This window comes from Castor canadensis, chromosome 12 (assembly GCF_047511655.1).
Source record: "Castor canadensis chromosome 12, mCasCan1.hap1v2, whole genome shotgun sequence".
Classification (NCBI taxonomy): domain Eukaryota; kingdom Metazoa; phylum Chordata; class Mammalia; order Rodentia; family Castoridae; genus Castor; species Castor canadensis.
This window is the reverse complement of record NC_133397.1, coordinates 83,669,405-83,690,015: the sequence shown is the minus strand read 5'-3', so window position 1 is coordinate 83,690,015 and position 20,611 is coordinate 83,669,405. Positions and strand designations below refer to the sequence as shown.

Genomic DNA, 20,611 nt, shown 5'->3' with positions numbered 1-20,611 from the left:
TGTACAGTAAGCTACGTGACAACCACAGCTTGCTGCCAAAGCACAATTCTGCTGCCTGAAGGCATTGGCCCAGCACACACCTTGCACCAGAATTCTGCCATCACAAGCCTCTGTAAACTCTAGATGACTCTGCAGCCATTTCCATCCAGGCCAGAATGGGGAGCCCTTCCCTGGTGGCCCAACAGAAGGCTTGTGATTCGTGCAAACACAGTCCTTTATTTGCCTAAGGCATCTGCCTTGTCTGGTGATATGAGGAACTCTGCCATGACTGGTGTCCACACAGTTCTATTTGCATGAAAGGACCGCCAGGATTGGTGCAAACTCTTGCCACATCACCTTTCTGACTAAGACTTTTACTCAGCTCAATTTGAGAGTCAGCCAGGAGACACCCTCCCATACTGCCCTGGTGTTTTAAGTCCAATAAAGTCTTCTGGCCAGTGGTCTTTTCTTGCCTTTTTTTGATTTTTATCATTAGTGAGAGTGGCTGAGCTGGGAACATGAAGACAACAGAAGAGGTTAGCAGCCATGGAGGCAGCAGCAGCAGGGGAGTATAGTGGCCATGACAGCAGGGCTAGCAACAGCAGAGCTGTGCTGGTGGCCAAGGCACCCCTTGCTCAGACAGAGTAGCTGGCAGTGTTAGTGGCAGAAGTGACAGCAAAGGTAGAAGAAAAGGCAATGGCAGAACTGAAAGTGGTGGCAGACCACTGCCCTGGCAGTAGCAAAGTCAGCAACAGCAGAGGTGACAGCAGCCAAAGTATACATGACAGGAAAAAGAAGCTACAGAGACAGTAGGGATGGCAGAAAGAAAGTGAGGGTGGAAACCTGAAGCTAAGGAAAGAAGACTGTGAAGAGCTAGAAAGAGGAGAACCTGGGCCCCTAAGTCACATAGCAGGTTACACAAACTGGAAGTAGTAAAAAGTGGCTACAAAGCCATGATTGGTCAAGATATCCCACTAATCTGCTAGGAATGTAGATGAGTCCTACAGCACTTGCGTAGCATTCACGAGACTCTGGGTTTCATATCCAGCAATACAAAAATAAATAAATGAATACATACATTCATAATACACACATACATACATACGTGTAGTTTTGCTTGCCCTACTATGTATGTGGACCATTCCCCAAGGCTCATGTGTTAAAGGTCACCACCCTGTGGTTCTATTGGAAGGTGGTAGAATCACTAGGAGGAGAGGATAGTTAGAGGAAGGTAGGTCACTGGGGAGGCCCTTGCAGAGGATATTGAGACTCCAGGCCCCTCTCTGTTCACTGGGCTCCATGAAGTGAGCAGTTTTGCTCCTATTTATGCTCTGCAATGATATTCTGCCTTACCACAGCCCCAAAACAACAGGTCCAAGTGACCATGGATTGGCACCTTTGAAACCATGAGTCAACAAAACTCTTTCATCATATTAATTTGGTCATCTCAGGTATTTGGTCATATTGATAGAAAGTTGATGCAGTGAAATAAAATTATACAAAAAATAACATAAACCCAGTGATACACTCTTCTGATTATTATATACCACCTCTACCCTATTAGTTTTTGTATGCATTCATATATTTTCAAAGGAAAATTTTATATTTTAGTATCTCTATCTATACTTTTTGTCCTAAATTTAATTTTGTACTAGGTCCTGTAAGTTATACAGCTGACATTCCATAGCCCTTGTGTTCCTGCACTGTGTGCAATGGCTGAGTTAGAGGAGATCTTCTGGGCACAAAAAGACACACTAGGGATGTGGTTTAGGTCAGTGGCAGAGCACTAGCACGTGTGAGGTCTTGGTTTACTCTTCAGCAACACACACACACAAAGACACCCAAAAGTCTATTTAGTAGTATTCTGGGTAGTTTAACTGAGGTATACTCATTTGCTAGGGCTGCCATAACAAATTATCACCAAATGGATGCGTTAACCAACAGAAATATATCCTAGCACAGCTCTGGAGACGAGAAGTGTGAGACCAAGGTGTTGGCCGGGAAAGGATCTCTTCCAGGACGTGGCCAGTAAACAGCGTCTCCTCCCTGTGCCTCCACATCACCTCCCCTCTCTACACACCTGTGTCCACATCTCCTCTTACAGGACACCAGTCATACTCAATGAGAGTCCAGCCTAGTGAACTCATTTTAACTCAATTTTCTCTGTAAAGACTGTCTCCAAACACACTCACATTCTGAAGTCCTGGGGGTCAGGCCTTCAACATCTGAATGTGGGAGAACACAATTCTGAGAACACAATTCTCAGCTTCCCATAGACCCAGGCTCAGACCTTTGCCCAGTGACTACATCCCAATGCTCTGGAGGACAGTCAGCCACTGGAACTTTGAAGCTAGACTATAGTATTACTGGCACAATCTCAGCAGTGACCCCTGGCCCACCTCAATGGCAAAAGGTGTCCTTAAGTGTTGGGTGGCCTAAGCATATGTGGGTGGAACCAGGCTAAAACCAGGTTTGTCTCCACAGTTAACGGGACACCTGTGGTGCCTGTGGAGGCTCCAGTCTTCCAGAACTCAGCAATCTCCAACAGGTGCTCCTGGGTAACCTGGCACACACTGAAGCTCACTGCCTTCCTCTGGGTTGTCAGAAAAACAGGGCCTTTTATCTTCTTGGTTTTTTCTGGTTCTGCCACTAACCGCTGGGGGATCTTGAGTAAGTTACTTGAGCTCTCACTGCCTTGGTTTCCTCATTTAGGAAACAGGTGACAACAGTACCTATTTCACAGGGCTGACTGCCATCATCATCATGGTCCCTGATGTTCCCAGTTTCTGCAGTGTGCTAGTAACTGCAAGTCCCACTGTACTATGGAGTACTACAGGCTGCCAACTCAGGAAGCTCTGAAGGTTGAAAGTGACCAACACCTTCCCCCAAATAAAAATTAACCGAAGCTGATTCAACCCAGAAAAGGATTGATTGTCCACAGTGACTACGTGCTGTGCCCATTCGTAGGGGTTTCTCAAAGTGTTGCCTCCTTTTGCAACCTTCAAGTCACCATGGCACTGTGACTACCTCAGAGAGACCTTTCAGGGATTCTTATTTATCTAACAGTGAGAACCTACTCCGTGCCTGGCCTTATTCTACATACTAGGGACCTGCTGTGAACAGTGCAGGAAAGACCAGTACTCAAAGCCCACCAAATACGCTAGTCCCAATTTATACACACAAAACTGAGGCCAAGAGGAAACCAAGGCTTAAGGTTTAGCAGCTAGGAAGTGACAGAACACGTGCAACAGGAATGCAGAGCCTCCACAGGACTTGAACATCAAATCCCCAGTGCTGCCCAGTGGTTACCCTCGCCAATCTAGGGACAAGGCGGATGGACCACCCACTAAGTAGAGGTCAGACAGACAAAGCAGAAGGAGGCCCCTTTTTGGTGCAGAAAAAGCAAATGAAAAAGACAGCACTGGCAGACTCTCAGAGATCCACCTGCAAGGCAAGGATAAGGATGCAGCAGAGGCTAAAGGCAGATGAGACTGACTTGTTCCTCAGGTGGAAGTCTAGGTAGTTGTAGGAGGCCGATAGGAGAGTGAACACTCTCTCAGGGAAGGGGCCTGAAAGATTGGAGCGAGTGGAGTGAGGGTGAACGTGCAACCTGTTAAGAGCCCATGGAAGTATCCAGTATTTATGGTGTGCCTGCTGTATGCACAGGTCTGCAACCACATCTCATCCCAAGCTCAAGACTCCTGCAATCTGCTGAAAGCTGTTCCACCAGCTTTCTTGGGTGCCCCCAGCACTCAGCCTAGCACAGTACCTGGCAAGCAGCAGGTACTTAATACATTTTTGCTGCTGAAAGAACCACTCAACAGCCCTGCAAAGCATGTGGATTATTGCCCCCTTTGCCAAGATGAGGATGCTGAAGTTCAGAGCAGGCCAAGGAAGGACCAGTACCAGAATTCAACTGGGCTCCACTCCTCAGGGTACTTTCCTGAGAACAGGGTCTGAGGGCAGCAGACATCCAGAGGGAATGGTTACACCCTACTTGCCACCTGTCCTCTCTTTGATCACATGCCCTGGCCAAGCTCTCAGAGACTGTGGGTGAACAGCGGATGTGCACCCTCCCATCTCTTTGAAATGGGAAAGGCCACACTCACCTCACAAGGAAGGAACTATAGCACAGAGGCCAGGGCAGGCCCGCACAAGTCAGTCCCTAGCAGTCAGCTCTAGGAGGGCAAGCACGCCCTCATGTTGGCACGTTAGACACCCATGGTGGCATTTGCCAAGCAGAACACTGCCTGGCATAGGGGGTGCCCAATGAATTCTTGCTCCAGAAGGGACCAGCACTAAATAAATAAAATGACAAGAATGAATGCAGATGTGCCAGAATGATAACTGTGTGGGATATTTTTGGCTTTCCCTCCTTCCATCCTGCTCTCTTCTCTACTAGCTGATGAACTGCACCAATGACTTCCTTATCTTCTAGCTTCCTGTTGGGATTGGCCAATTGAAGTCACTTGTAGAGGCCAGGCCCACTGTAATCTTAGTTACTTGGGAAGTGAAGATCCAGAGGATCATAGTTCAAGACTAGCAGGTGCAAGAAGTTGGCAAGACCCCACCTCAACCAATGGCTGAGAATGGTGGTGCACACCTGTCATCCTATGCAGGGAAGCATAAATGGAAGGATCACAGTCCAGGCTGGCCCTAGCATAAAGAGAGACTCTATCTCAAGAATAACCAACATAAAAATGGCTGCTAGAGTAGCTCATGTGGCAAAATACTACCTAGCAAGCACAAGGCCCTGAGTTCAATCCCCCCACCCCTGTACCACACAGAAAAAAGCCACTTCTAGGAGATCGAAGGGGAGGACACAGGGTGTTAATTCTGTTGATCTTTTCCGGGTGGATTGTTACAACTTGCCCATATTCCTTCCCTAAAGGGTACAGCTTGTCAAAAGTTCTCTCTTACTTTCCTTGGGTTTTTCTTCTCTTTACTTTCTTTCTTTATTTGGTGAAGGGATTGATTCCAGAGCCAAATGCATGCTATGCAAGTGCTCTACCAATGAGCTAATCCCCAGATCCCTTGGTCTTTGTTACTGCTCCCCCACAAATGATAACAGCTTGATATTTTTACTTGTTCTAGGGTGCTTCAACTTTCTTTGTTGGCCTCCCCTCACACTCTCACATCTTCATAAACAAACCCCCTTCATTACATTCTCAAGTACCACATTTCCTTCTCCTGTTAAAACCATCCTGATCACTCAAGCAGGAAATATCCCTCCCCTGGTGAGCTCCCACAATTCTTTCCAGCTTGTTTGTATAATGCGTTTTGTATTCTGACTTGATAAAGATATTTGGTATATTCATGTTCTCAACTCACTCCGCCACTGTGATCTTGCAGAGTGCAGAGTACTTGCCTGACTCATCATTGGATCTCTCATTCTATTTTGATGTGTCTGCCTATCAGGTGTGCAATGAATGACTGAATAAATAAATCAGTGCTTTATTGATTACATAAATACATCACTTCTCAGGTTTATCTGGGGTTAATGTGACTCTCTTGCAGCAGTCTTGGTGCCCTGTCACCATAACCATCCAATGACAAAGCTCTCTTTCTTGGTTCATTCACGATCTCGAAGAGAAGTAAAAATTTTCATAGAATACATCTTATAGTCACAAATCTAATTGTCTCTCTATAGTGTCTGGATCAAGGAATTTTTGCATCAGACTTTAGAGCTCCAGTTTGGCTGGTCCCTTGACCAAGCTTAGACATAGGAATAGTTCTTTAGCCTTTCCTCAAATTTTCTGAGATTATTTTCTTCAGAGGTTTGACACCAAGCCTTCCCATTCATTATAAAAATATTCTATTTCATGTTTGCTGGGGGATATCTAAAACAAAACAACACAAACCATGATGTCAAGTATGAAATTCATTTTACTTCTAGACAGCACAGTGCCTCTGAGAAATTCCTCCCTCCCTCCCTTTCTCATAACTATCCAGGCCATCCACAACTTTGATTCATCTCTTTTGGATATAGCCATCATCTTGACTATGTCTTTTTGTACCTCAAGTTGCATGGAAGGAGAATGGCAGGTCCAGTGGATGAGCCTGGCTCAGAGGTGAAAAGTGGACCCAGCTTTTTTTCTGGAGCTCTTAAATCCTGTATCTCTAACTTCTATTAAACCCAAGTCTCCCCCTTTGCTTCAGGGGTCCCATTCCTCACATTTCTGGGTGTGACCTAGTGGTGTCTGACTTGAATGTGTGATTAGTCCTAAGGATCTTGGTATTTAGAGAAAGCAATACCATTCTTATGGAGAAATTTTAATACTGTAGCCTCAGAGCCAGAGGGAGAGGTAAAGGTAGTGGATGGACACTACATTCCTAATTGCACATCTCATCTCCTTTTCTGGGCACAAGCTGAGCACCCAACACAGTGCTGGTGAGAAACTGAGGGGTCTGGGTGTAGCTGCCTCTGTGATCAGCAACATGTGTTACCAGGGATGCAGAATGAGCTCATCATGTTGAAAGCAATTGTGCATGTGCATGATTGTGTAAATTACTTCCTTCCTAGGACCTGCTCAAGGTTCAGGTCTCTGTGCTTAAACCTGGTTGTCCTGAAAGGTAATCAGAATATTTAATGAGTGGAGCAAAGTGACCACTTTTGGAGCCTTGTCTCTCATGGCCCCTGAGGTGCCAGGCACTAACCCTTCACATACAGCATCATGGGGAAGTGCATGGAATGTTCTAGGAAGTGGCTGTTTGCCAATCAGTAGAGCCATGCTTCTGTATGCTAATACCAGTGCAGCTGACCAGGGTGAACGAGCTGAATTTCAGACCTACTCTCCTCATAGCCCAGGCTAGGGATCCCCAAAGCTGGGTGTGCAACAGAATCACCAGACAGTGCCTGAAACCATTTGCTCAGATGATTGGGAGCACACTGGTTGATGATGAAACACAAACAGACTTAAGAGATCCCTGTGCCCACCTCCTAAATCTGCAATCTTCAGGAAGCTCCGGGAACAACATTGGCCCAAACACTTACAAGTTCTTGGAAGGAAGGAGAATGCAAAGAGCCACTCACAATGGCTGTTTCCTCCACGTGTACACAGAGAACAGGATTGCCATCATCGTGATGGCGGTGATGACAATGTTCTTCTGCAGGAACTGCAGCAGCAGCCTGCACAGCTGATTCTTTCTTTGGATATCTAAATGAGAAGACACAGGAAGAGTACACAGAGCAGTGACTCCATGTGCATCCCTGCTGGATGACCCACAACAAGGACCACATGCAAGGACAACCTAGTGGTTCTGCTCAGAGCAGGACTGAAAGCATTAGTGTTAGTCACTGGTCACAGAAGTCCTGTAGGAGAAGGAGCTGGCTTTGTTGTAATCTATTACAGATTTATAGCCTGTCCTGTGGTAGGTGAGATGCTGTGTGTATGGGCTGGAAAGCAGCAACACAGTCAAAGTGAAGGTTCAATAAACCACAGATTGTAGGAGGTGAGAAAAACAGAAGAGAGTTCCCGTGGTGAGAGAAGGCCCTGTAGAAGTGAGAAGACCTACGGCAAAGACTTTTGAGAACAATGGAGTTGGGAGCCTGGGGTACAGCTCAATGTTAGACCACATGCCTAACATGCAATAGGATCTGGGTTTGATCCACAACACCACCAAGAAGTTTTTATTTAAAACAAGGACAAAACTCTTCTCTGCTGCTCCTTTCTTTCTGTCTCACCAAATTCAGAAAATTCCATTGGTTATGCAATCTGCCTATGGGTGTAGTTATGGAGTTTAGTCTTGACTGTCAACTAGACTGGATTGGGAGATTAGTAAAGCACACCTCCATACGTGTCTGTGAGGACATTTCCAGAGACAATAATAATGTGGGACAGTAACTGAGGGGAAAGACTCCCCCTGAATATGGGCAGCACCATCCAATAGGCTGGTGGCATGGATGGACTACCATAGAAAAACAGTTAGCAATTGCATTGTTATGTAGGAGCTGAGGGACATTTTAGGGACTGAGACGCACTGGCACTGTATGAACACTCCTGGGTGGGACACACCTAACGCTTGCAGGAAAAACCATTACACATGGAGCAACAAATGGTGCTGAGAAAACTGGATATCCACATGCAAACAGAAAAAGGTAGATCTTGATCTAACACTATATACAACAGTTAACTTGAAATGAATCAAAGCACTGGAGATGTAGTTCAGTGGTAGAGTGTTTGCCTAGCATGTGTGAGGCCCTGAATTCAAACTACAGAAAAAAATAGAAGGATCAAAGAGCTATATCTAAGAGTAAGACACAAAACTATAAAACTAAACATGAGGCAAAAGCTTCATGGACATGAAGCAAAGGATATTGCCTATGAAGACAAAGACAGGCAACAAAAGAAAAAATGCACACATTGGACTTCATGTGGTGGCACACAGCTATAATCCCAGCACTTGAGAAGCAGAAGCAGAAGGACCCTGAATTTGAGGCCAACCTGGGATACACAGCTAAAATGTGGAGCAACTGAAGTGACCATCAGTGAATGAATGAATAAGGAAAATATGGTATATACATAAAATGAAATGTTCTTCAGCTTTTAATAATAAGCCAGGTGTTGGTGACTCATGACTGTAACACTGTGTACTTGGGAGGCTGAGGTTGGGAGGATCATAGTTTGACCCCTTCTCCAAAATAATTATAGCAAAAGAAGTGGAGCTGTGGCTCAAGCGGTAGAGCACCTGTGTTGAGAGCACGTGTTTTGCAAGCTCAAAGCCCTCAGCACAAACCCTAGTCCAACCAAAAAAAAAGAAAAGAAAATTCTGATACATACTACATTGATGAGCATCTAGAGCATTATGCTAAGTGAAATAAGTCAGTCACAGACAGATACAAAGATGGTGGTTAGCAAGAGTATTGGGAGGAGGGAATGGGAGCTATTATTTAATGAATATAGAATTTCAGTTTTATAAGATGAAAACAGTTATAGAGATAAATGGCAGTGACAGTAGCACAAAATTATGAATATGTTTAATAACATTGAAATGTACACTTAAAATGGTTAAGTTTGTAAATTTGGTCACACAGCTTGATTACAACAAAAAATTGTTTTAAAAACCACACATGGTGGCACAAGCCCATAATCTCTGCATTTGAGAGGCTTAGTTGGGAGATCTCAAGCTCAAGGCTACAACACAAGACTGTGTGAAAGAAAGAAAAAGATCACATGCACCAATTCTTAACAGTTACAAATCACAGTTCCATCCACATATGCACAGTGACCAGCCACCGGGCATCACCAAACATCACTACGACCAAGTGGGGTTTATTCCATGAATGCAAGGTTGACTCAACACTAATTAATGCCATACATAATAATAATAGATTTAAGGAAACATCATATGTAGTTTCATGGGTACTGAAAGGCCCTATACAAAATTCAAGAGCCATTCCTCGTGGGGAGTGGATTAGGAGAAGCCTATGGGAATTTGTAATAAGCCCAGCTGTGCCCAATAATCGGCAGGCTGAGTTTGGCATGGCCCCAGCCGCAGAGGAGTGCAGGATGCAGCGCAGCTGCTGTTCCTAAGTTGTTTACGTTCAGAGAAGTAGGAACACGGGTTTCTCTTGTTACAGTGTCATGCCCCTACCTGAGAACTGTTGCTCCATCTCCTTGTTTATCACTGGATATAAAAGACTCGCTGAAGGAGACGGGTTTTTTCTGATGGGGGGTTGATTAGCTGGCTACAGGCTGCTGCTGCTGCTGCTGGCTGTGTGTCTCCACTAGAGCAGCTTTCTGCACTGAGAACTTTATACATAGGCTTCAGAAAAGCTAAGCTAAAGGAAAACTAAAGAGAACATGGGACAGTGCAAGTCTAAGGACTGAGACTTTAAGAGTTATGCTAATACAGTTTGTAGATACAGCTGTGGTTGTTTGTTTGCAAGTCTGAACACAGGGGCTTTAAGAAAGCTAAATAGAAAATATGGGATAGAGCAAGTCTAAGGAAAGAGACTTTAAAGAACAGAAAAGAAGCGAGGCTTTAAAGAAAGACTTTAGAAGTAAGGCCTTAAAGAATACAGAAGTCAGAGTTATAGAGAAAGGAAGCAATGACGCTGCTGTGTCTCCATCTGAGTCCCCAGCACACCTGGACCCAGCTTTATGCATGTTTGTCTATCGTTTGTCCTTTCTGCATCTCCCATCACCCCCAGTTAGGTTCAGGAGGAACAGGAGCTTGTGAAAACTCCCTACAATTCCTGATTTCAAAAGTACTCCAGCAAATAGAAATTGAAAGAAAAAATTTCAATATGTATGTATGTACCTGTGTATATCTATATCTATATCTATATCTATCTATCTATCTATCTATCTATCTATCTATCTATCTATCTATCTATCAATGTGTGTATGGTTGAATAGAATAGATCAATAGAAAGATAGATAATCTCTCATATTAGTCTCGTAACTGCTATCTTACTCAGAAAACACTAGAGACATTTCCTCTGAGAGAGGTATAAGACAGCATGGAATTATATCTCCACTACTACTCAGGAGTGTCCTAGAGATATTAGCAATGAAATTAAACATGATGCACAAATCAGTGACAGGAACAATAATTTATAAAGAAGTAAAATCATGTCTATTTGCAGATGATATACCAGCAAACCTACCGAGTAAGGTTCTAAGATATAAAATGAAAACACAGAAATTGGCTACCTTCCTGTTACCAAAACATTAATTAGGTAGAGGACATATAAATAGGGAAGTCACCACTTACAGGAACAACACAGAAAAGCAAAATTATTTAGGAAAAGTTTAGCAAAATAGGTGAAAAACTATACATGAGGAAAAATAAGACAAGCACTGAAAGAGCCAGAAGTATACTTGAAGACATCCCATTCCTAGGCTGGGCAGACTCAACATCAGCTGTGCCAAAGTGACTTTTGCTTTAGAAACATAATGCAGTGCCAAGAAAAACACCAGCAGACTTTTGATAGAGGCAGACAAGTTGATATTACATTTTATGGGGAAAAACATACAAAAAAACTGGGTGGTCAGATCATAGGAAAATGGAGTAATCCAGACTAATTACGTCAAAAATTGTTAGGCGAAAACACGTGGCAAAAATTTCATGATATTGCATTTAGGGATAATTTCTTGAATATGACACCAAAAGCACAGGCAGCAAAAGAAATATAGACATTCTAGCCCATGTGTGGTCCTCAGTATACATTTGTTCACTCATCTCTCCCCAGGCAATACCAGGGACCAAAGGAATGCTGAATTTTAATCAACGTGTGCAATTTACAGGAGGAGACAAATTTAGGGGTATTAGCAACAGTCATTTTAAAGAATATTCTGTGATCCCAAGCCATCTACGTCATTGTCCCCAAATGACAGAGACTTGTCTCCTGGTGACTGCAGAAGAGTCACTGAGAGAGTGTGTGAAAATGAGCAGATTCTTGGGTTCTACTTTTATAGACTGTTGGTGTATTCCAGGAGTAAGGATTTTTAATAAGCTCTTCCCATTCTCCAACCTCCACCCCATGCTGATACAGCCAGGGAAGGGAACCAGTGTGCCTCTCTGGACACTTTGCCCCAGGAAAGGCCACATATCTGTAAGTTCAATGACTTTTTTTCCCAGTTTTTCAAAGGAAAAAGTAGGAATAAGGTTCCTAGAATATTTGAATATCCTGTCTTCGGGGCCAATCTTCTGCCACCATAATAAGATGAGTAATTTGAGCCTTTGGTCACTAGCTGACAGAAGCACCTGCCCATGCTCCTCAGGGGATGGACAGCCTTCCTCTGGCTAGCCTCAGGAATGTGCTTGGCCCCTCACAAGCCCCACCATCCCCAGGAGAAAGGGACTTTGCTGGTACAAGTGGGAGGAGGACTGGATGCTGTGTCAACTCACCCTCTCCATCCTGGCATTGGTGTGCCTGCCAAGAACAGACCTTCTGGAATTCACATTTTATAGAAGCAGAGGTTCACAGGCTATTACAGTATCCTCAACCTGGCCCGGGATTACACATTCTCCTGATCTGGGGTAAAGCACCTGCAGTACCCAACCAAGATGTCTCTATAGGAGATTGTGACTCCATCTGCCAGAGCCATAGCACAGCCTCATATTTGGTTCTGAACTCAGACAAGAGGAATTCCTCTTGTATTGACCCAATCCCAATTTTGTCCATTTTCATTTTCACTTACCATTATTGAGAATTTTGTTCAAAGCATCAAGAAATTATTCTTCTTCTGGAGAATTCCAGGCATCACTGAATCCTTTGATGAAACACATGGAAGAAAGAGAGATTTTCTTTAGTCACACTCATGAGCATCGTGGGCCAATGTTTCCTTTTACATTTGTAAGTTGAATGCTTGTATGCAGAAATGTGTTTGAAAGGGAATAGGTGAATGTGGAAAGAGATATCACGTGACTGCTGATTGCAGAGGAGCCCAGTTAGTTGAGATGGGAAAGGAGCCTTGGGAACTGGACTGCACAACAATGTAATCATGTCAACACATATTCAGTCCCCTGCTGCCAAGGTCACATTTATCACTGTTGGCAAGTTGCTGATTCAGAATTATATCCTTACTACCTGTGATCACATACCTGTCTTAGCTCTCTACTCTTCTTCAACAACATGGAACTGCTTTGAAGGAACAGTATGTTCTTCATTTTTGTGATTTCGATGGTGTGACAAGTCACGTTTGTTCTTGTCATACATCGAGTGAGGTATTAGTGATCACATGTCTCCCTCAAACTACTTCAAGCCCATGGGAGTAGAAAGTGTGTTGAGTGGAAAGTTATTGTGCTACCTACGCTTCATGATACCAGAAACAGTGGGCCCCACTTGCAAATCAGGTTCCTGTCCTTTGAATGGCTTCCATAATGGCAGAACCTGTCTTACCCTGCCCAGAAAGGGTCACCCCAAAGCATGTAGATAGTCACACTTTAGATCAAATAATCCATAGTTGCTGGAGTTATAAAAAGAATTTTAGACAGCTCTTTTCTTGATACTTCAATTTTATACCATCCACCAGGAGCTGTCTTAAAAAATTCTAAAATAATAGCATCTTCTACCTGACACAGTACACAGGCTTACAGAAATACGCACTCATTAAGTGTTAACCACATATATTTGTCTTCATCAGCATCTGCTCTTTTATCAGCTGGCCTGATGTTCTCAGTTCATATTTCAATGCAACACATGGCTCTGGAAGAAACACCTGTGATAGAATCTTGTCTCTAGGGAAACAAACAAAGGCATGTTAGCACCACAACAGAGGATTGACATTCTTTACTCTGGAATTACCTAAAGAGGTCTCTGAATATGTCAATAAATGTGACAAAATGCCCTGCCTTGGCAAGGGAGATTTCAGCTACCTAAATCATTTCTGAAACCTGTAACAGGATTGGATATCCTGTGCACTTAACACGGTCCACCAAAGATACATGGCTAGAAATTCTGCCCTACCTTTTATGATATTTAGTGCCACAGTGCCAAAATTTCCCTTCTCATTCTTGGTGTCATTCCCCTATAGAACTTTCCCCATGATGACCCGTGAAAGTAGTAGAAACATGTCAAAGGGTCTTCTGTTGTAAAACTGTTATTAATGTTTTAGGGCTCCATTTTTTGAATGCAGTGCCATCCAATAGGCTGGTGGCTGAGGTGGAATAAACATGGAAAAGTGAGGAATCCAACAGGGCATTCTCCAACTTTCTGCTTCCTGGTGCCGTGAGGTGATCAACTTTGTTATACTGCACTCTTATGCCATGCTGTTGTGCCTCACCATGGGCCAGAAACAGGGAGCCAGTAGACCATGGACTGAAACCTTGACCCAAAATAAATCTTCCTCCTTTAAACGGTTTCTCTCAGGTATTTGTCGCAGCAACAAAATACTGACTCACATAGTAAGTTTGAGGGTTCATCAAGCATATGCCAGATAGGATTTCAAGCTGTTATGGAAATCTTGAGATGGCTTTGCAATACTACTGAGCCTAGACTTGGGAGTTTAGGCAATCATTGCTGGATTTCAAAAGAAGGAGATCCAGCTGATATCAGGGACTCCTTGGCTTAGTCACTCCATTTCTTATGTGCCCAGTGAAGAAGAAGGCATCAGAGAAATGGGACACAGAGATACAATGACAAGAATCAGCTGGTTTAGTGTAGAGAGATGCTGAGAGAACTGGTGACACAGGCAAAAAAGTGCTGGTGGAGGGCCTTCTAAAGTCATGGGGAGAAAGAGAGCTATGCCCCAAATCTTCATCTCTGCTGTCAAGAGGCAGCAGATAATTGGTTCTAAGAGCTTGCTAGGAAGAACCCAGAATTTAATTTCTGAAAGGCAGGGAGTTACAACCGGTTATTCCTTTGACACAGAGTGCTGATGTGGAGGGTACACAGGACTTGGTACCAGCATGGGCCAGTTTCTAGCCACTCGGAATGGGAGCAGCTCACTTGGTTCAATAAGGAGGGAGAGATGCCACACATCAGGAACTACGTTAGCGCTTGCCATTTAATCCCTCCTGCTTGTTAGAGAGCCTCAGTGCCCAGAAGTGGAGGAACTCATGCTTATGGTCAGAATGACCCCGTCAGCAGAAAAGTAGCACCACTAAGGAGAGGCTTGGTTCAAGAGGGAGAACACCTACCTAGCATGCATGAAGTCCTGAGATCAAACCTCAGTACAAAAAGAAGGGGAAAATGTAGCATCTTCACAAAAAGATGGTCACATTCCTATAGTTCATTTCAGTTAAAATCTTAATTTCAGACTACATACTTTTGCAGGAGAATTAAAGGTGTGCTAATATGTATTCAGGTAAAATACCAAGAAAGGCAAAGGATATTCTGCAGTCATCTCTATGTAAAGATATTACTAGGTTTGTTCTGTAAGGATTGTTACCTGGATTAACTGCTTCTTGAGACATTTCTTTAGTTTCAGTAGTAATTGCTTTCATACATCTCTGTAGAAAAGAGAGGATTCCTTAACTCTCTTCTCTTCTGAAATGTCATCTACAAAGACAAAAAAATAACATGTTGCTACAGTTTGGGTCTTGATTATCCTCAAAGACCCAGCTGTGAAAGACTTGGTCAGTGAATTGGTGCTATTGGAAAGTACTGGAACCTTTAAGAGGTGGGGTATACTGGGAGATCTGCAGATCACTGGGTGCATGCCCTCAAGGAGGACTGTGACCCTGTTCTCTTTTTTGCTTCCCAGCCATGAAGTGAGCAGTTCTGTGCCACTGTAAACTCCTGCCATGACAGGCTGCCTTACCACAGACTCAAAACAATAGTGCCTATCAATCCCAAACTAGAACCTCCTGAAAGTGTGAGCCAAAATAAACCTTTTCTCTTTTTAAGTTGGTTATCTCATGTATTTTATTATAGTGACAGAAAGCTAACACTCATGAGGACATTAAAAACCACCATTGGCCTGTGATTAATTCTGTTTTTATGATGAAATAAGAAGTGAAGAGTTGAGGAGGATTTTTGAGAAGATTCTAAGTGTCTTGGTTTCATTACTTTAACAAATTCCTGGGTCTCTAACCCACACATGACGGAGGACAGTGGTTCTCACAGTGGAGTGCTTCAAGGTGACTGGGAAGGCTTGTTAAAGCCCAGATCGTTGGGCCCCACTTCAGGATTTCTGACTCAGTAGGCCTATGTGGTTTAGGTAGGCCTGAGAATGTGCATGTCTCTCGGATCTCAAGAGACACTACTGGGGCTGGTATCGTGGCTCAAGTGGTATCGCACTTGCCTAGCAAGCATGAGGCCCTGGTTCAGCACGGCCAATAAAACAGGCAAGAGATATTACTGTTTCCAGTCAGGAGTAACTTTAGAGGACCTAATGAAGAACTTCCAGCCTTTCTCAGAACCTCTGTGAACCCCCGTCGCCATCTCTACTTACATGAAATAGCATTTAAGTACTAAGACTTCTTCACAGATGGCATAGTGTTCATGAAAATAGTATGTAATCCACAACGTCCTATACAAAATGTTTCTTGAGTTGCTAGGACAAAATAAGGAAGTATTTATTGAGAGAGAGAGACTACAGAGTGGTTTAGAAGAATGAAGACAGGGTGAATATGAGAAATATTCATATCCTAGCTCTGCCATTGGCTATCTTGACTCATTTGCATAGGAGAGCTGGCAAAGGGCCTGAGTGAGTTTGGCTTGGAGAACTGGGAGGACAGGAGAGTTATCAGACAGGAATCGCCCCGGGGAAAGTATGAAGGGTGTTCTGAGAGGTTCCAGGGAAGGAGCTCTGGGAAGATCTGTTTGAACTATTTAGCAGATGGAAAGGAGAGTCATCCAAATGGGAATGGTGGAGGTTGAGAAATAATGACCCTCACACCCCCAGAAGAGTCCAACCCTGGAAATCCCAGGCCCTAGAGTGGAGACTTCCTAGACCTGAAGGGCCAGTTTGGATCAAGTTTGGTTATTCCACTTTGGTCAGCCTCACAAAGAGGAAAGGAATCACTGCAAATGTGACTAGACTATCAAGTGTGTATAATAACCCCCTCATGAAGCTCTAATTATTCCAGGGAAAAGAGAGGAATTTTTTTTCCTTTTTCAATTTGGCTTAGAAAATAGAGAAAATTCTCATGCCATGCACAGATGGCTCACACCTGTAATCCTAGCTATTTGGCAGGTTGAGATCAGGAAGATCATAGTTCGAGGCCAACCCAGGCAAAAAGTTAGCAAGACCTTGTATCAACCAATATCTGGGCATGGTGGTACATACCTGTCATTCCACCTATGCAGGAGGAGAGTGCTTCCTGTCCACTCCAGGCAAAATAGTTTGTGAGACCGCATCTTAACAGAAAATAGCCAGGGATAGTTGTATATACCTGACATCCCAGCTATAGCAGGAATCATAAAATATGACCACCATGCTCCAGGCTGGCCTGGCAAAAAGCAAGACCCTAATTCCAAAATAAAGAACCAGAGCAAAAAGAGGCTGAGGTGTGGCTCATGTGGTAGAATGCCTGTCCAGAAAGTGTGAAGTTCTGAGTTCAAACCTGGAGAGAGACAGAAAGAGAGAGAGAGAGAGAGAGACACCTCCATTTAATATGACTTATAATTACTTGACTTTAGAAATACCAACTTGTCAAATCAGACAGAGAAGACTGTGGATGACAGGAAGCCAGTCCATCAAAGGACTGTGCTTGCCTAGCTTTCTCAAAGAGCAGCATAAAAACTAGCCTTTACCTTTGAACATGCATTTTTTTCTTTCCTTCTGTATAAAATGGTGGTGGAGAGGAAGAAACAGAACTAAGAACTGTTCTCTACACTTATCATCAATATGGTAATAAGTTTTCATTTAACTAAGTTTCTTTCAAGAGTTTAAAGGAAGTTTATACATTGATGAGTTAGAGTTTGATCATTTGTTGGATTGTTTTCAGTGGGAAAAATAAGAACAATTATCAGGTTTTGATACACGCAGTTGGATTTCCAAACTTCTTTTCAATTTCAGATAACTATGAATTAGATAAGCTTGATACACAGCATAAGGTGCCTGGGTACAGGGAAAGGTGGGTGGGGTAGAAAGGCAAGGGAGGGCAACAGAAAACAGTAGACAGAGACCAAGTGAAATCCAGAAATATTGAAATTTATATTTGTAAAAGACACAATGGACACTATCATAGACCAATAAGGAAAATGGTAGGAAAGGGGGAGAATCATCCCCAGCAGGACTGCAATCAAAAGAACAAACAAAAATCTTAGGAAACTCCACAGGCTCACAAGCTGGCACTTTGCGAAAATAAAGTTTCAAATAGGAGATCTGCACACCATGCAGCAAGCATGCTGAAGAAGGAACCCTTCACTTCCTAGCTTACTCATGGTTGCCAGGGAAGGTCTTACAGTCAAACCTCCCAGGCAGAGGAAGAAGATCTTGCATTTTTTTTAAATCTCCAAGCCCCAAAGGCTTCCCCCCTCCAGTGGGCCAGGAAACTGGTTGTGACATGGAGTCCTCTTCATAGATACAGATCTACTTGAGTAGAAAATGCAAGCTGCAAACTATGCTGCAGAGTCAAGGTCAAAAACATTAGTGAGCTACAGCCTGAAGTCTGATGAGAGGGAGAAGCTGTGTATGACCACAAGCAGGGGTTTTATGATAGAGAACCGAGAATAGAGCACACAGGTTCAATCAGAACCTAATGCCTTATCCAGGCAGTTTTAACTGCTTTGTATGCTCTAAGAGGGCTGAAGAGATTGGTGGAAAGCAGCCAAGTGTCAGGAGTTTCTCACACAAAACCCACATGGACAGTGCACATCTAATGTGAGGAAGCATCCAACTGATATTGAGGGGGGCGCCTCAGGCTTAGCTGGTGGAAGCAGTTTGAGGACAGCTCCTGCACAGGAATCCAACCCAGCAGGAGGGAAGGCAGGACAGAATTCAGCCTGTGTATGCTCCTTTCCAGTTTAATTTGTTGGACCACAGAGAGAAAAATAGCACAAACTCTCGCTCTCTCTCTCTCTCTCTCTCTCTCTCTCTCTCACACACACACACACACACACACACACAGAGTATACTGCAATACACAAGTCTTGTGGTGGGGGGTGGATTGGGGAGAAGCTTCATTCTCTTCTCCTCACCTGGGAAAAAAGTGACCAGTGGCTTTGTTCCATTGCTATTAGTTATGATTGTTTTGCTTTTCTCTGTGTTCTCCCTTGGTATTATTTCTTATTCCTTCATCTTATATATGATCCCTCCCTTTTATATCTTGCTTCTCTCCGTTTTCCTTTCCTCATCCCCCTTCATTTTACAGTTAATTATTAATGCTTCTAGTTCAATAATTTTTAAATTCCTAGTTTATCCTGTAAGTATTCTAGTTACTTACTTTTCTAACTTTAGGACAGTGTGGTTATTGTGGAAGAGGCCCTCTTTTAAGTAAATATGGTGGATAGAGAAAGACTAAGGGCCAGATGGAACATGGAACTGAGTTAAGCCAGTCGAATGGACTGGATGGAATGCAAAAGTAAAAGTCAAGATCACAAGATGTTCTTGTACACATGAAATTCAAACCATGATCTCAGGAAGAGACAGCCAATCATGAAGATCCACAAAAAGGCACACAACCAGGCAAAAGTATCCAAACCCAAGGTATAAAACCTACACACAATCCTGTCTAGAGCACTATGCTCCCTTGTCTAGATGCTCATTCTTGCTCCCTTTGAACAGTGATTCTTTGTGTTTCTTACTCTCCTGGCTTGGTAAATTCTTTTACCAACTTGTTGCTCCAAAATCCATAACAGTCAATGCTTGAAGTTGTTTTTAAGTACATTTAAATTCCTGGTTTGTTTCCGAATTGTTGATTTGTTTCTTTTGTCTTCTTTCTTTCCTGTGAGTGATAGTGGGGATCAAACTTCAAAAGAAGGCTGTTCTCTATGAAGTCTCCCCTTTAAAAGAAACAGATATCCATCCCAATAAATGCACAAATTGCACCATAGAAACATAGAAAATATGAAAAAGCAAGGCACTATGACTCCTCCCAAAGCTCATTACTCTTCAATAACTGAATCCAAAGATACTGAAGGGGTTGAAATGCTGGAAGAAGAATTCAAAACTCTAGTTTTAAAAATAATCAGAGATCTCAAAAAAGATTTAAAAGAACAGATAGATGAAGTAAGGAAGTCAAGTTAAGACTGGAAAAGAAATGGAGCAACATGGATGAGAAATTGTGCAATTGAGATTCTGGAAAAAAGCAAATCAGAAATGTTGGAAATGCAAAACTCACTAAACAAAATTTTAACAACAGTAGATAGCATTATTAATAGATAGATCAAGCAGAAAAATATCAAAGATTAGAGATAAGGCCAAGAAGTATTAAATTCACACAGTAAGAAAGAAAAAATAAACAAGCATGACTATAATTTTCAAGAATCTGGGATAAGATCAAGACATAAAACCTAAGAACCCATGAGGTAGAAGAAGGATCTGAGATATAAACTGAAGGCATAGAAAACATATTCAATGAAATTATAGGAGAATATCTCCAAATAAATTCCCTAGAGAGAAAGATAGAGACATCAAAGTACAGGAGACATTTAGAATCCCAGAAAGACATGTTACATTATTATTAAAATGTCAAGACTACAGAACAAAGACAGAATATGAAAGAATGCAAGAGAAAAATGCCAACTTGCTCACAAAGGGAAATTCATCACAATTATGTCAGACCTCTCACATAAGCCCAAAACTCCAGGAAAGCAAGAAACAATATAGTTCTAACCCTAAGAGTAAATAACTGCCAATCAAGTATACTATATTCAGCTAAATTATTGTTGGAGACATAAAGAACTTCCAAGATAAGCAAACATAAAATAATTCAAGGACAAGCAAGCCAGGATTGCAGGAAATACTTAAAGGTAGCCTCCGACACACATGTGAGGAAGAAGGACGGTCACAAATGTAAGAGCTCAGGAAAGAATAAATTTAAGGAGAGGAGTAAGTGAGCAAATGAAAATTAGTAAAGAATCAAGCATGTTAAATTCAATTAACCAGAAAACTCCTATGTTGGATGAGGGAGAAAAGAAAAGAACAAACACTAACTGGATCAGTTGGCGGGGGAGTTACAGGAATCAGCCAATATCTCATAATAATAACCCTAAATGTACATAAATCGTCTCAATTCTCGGATTAAAAATCACATAGTCATACTATGTGATTGGATTTAAAAAATCTAACGA

At 42.8% G+C, this 20,611-nt stretch overlaps 1 protein-coding gene and 1 long non-coding RNA gene across 3 annotated transcripts in view; both read right to left on the bottom strand.

Moving 5' to 3' along the window:
• Positions 1-12,142, bottom strand: part of LOC141414871 (uncharacterized protein C2orf92-like) — a 42,840-nt gene extending 30,698 nt beyond the window's left edge. Inside the window, exon 1 of the mRNA XM_074050290.1 lies at positions 12,129-12,142. The gene's annotated coding sequence lies outside the window, so the exon portion shown is untranslated. The remainder of the gene's footprint in view (positions 1-12,128) is intronic.
• A 4,805-nt stretch (positions 12,143-16,947) lies between these two features.
• The window catches only part of LOC141414872 (uncharacterized), a 32,216-nt gene continuing 28,552 nt past the window's right edge, over positions 16,948-20,611 (bottom strand). Inside the window, exon 4 of one of the 2 annotated variants that reach the window (XR_012439826.1) lies at positions 16,948-19,321. This is a non-coding gene — a long non-coding RNA (uncharacterized lncRNA). The remainder of the gene's footprint in view (positions 19,322-20,611) is intronic. The other variant, XR_012439827.1, reaches the window with a different exon arrangement.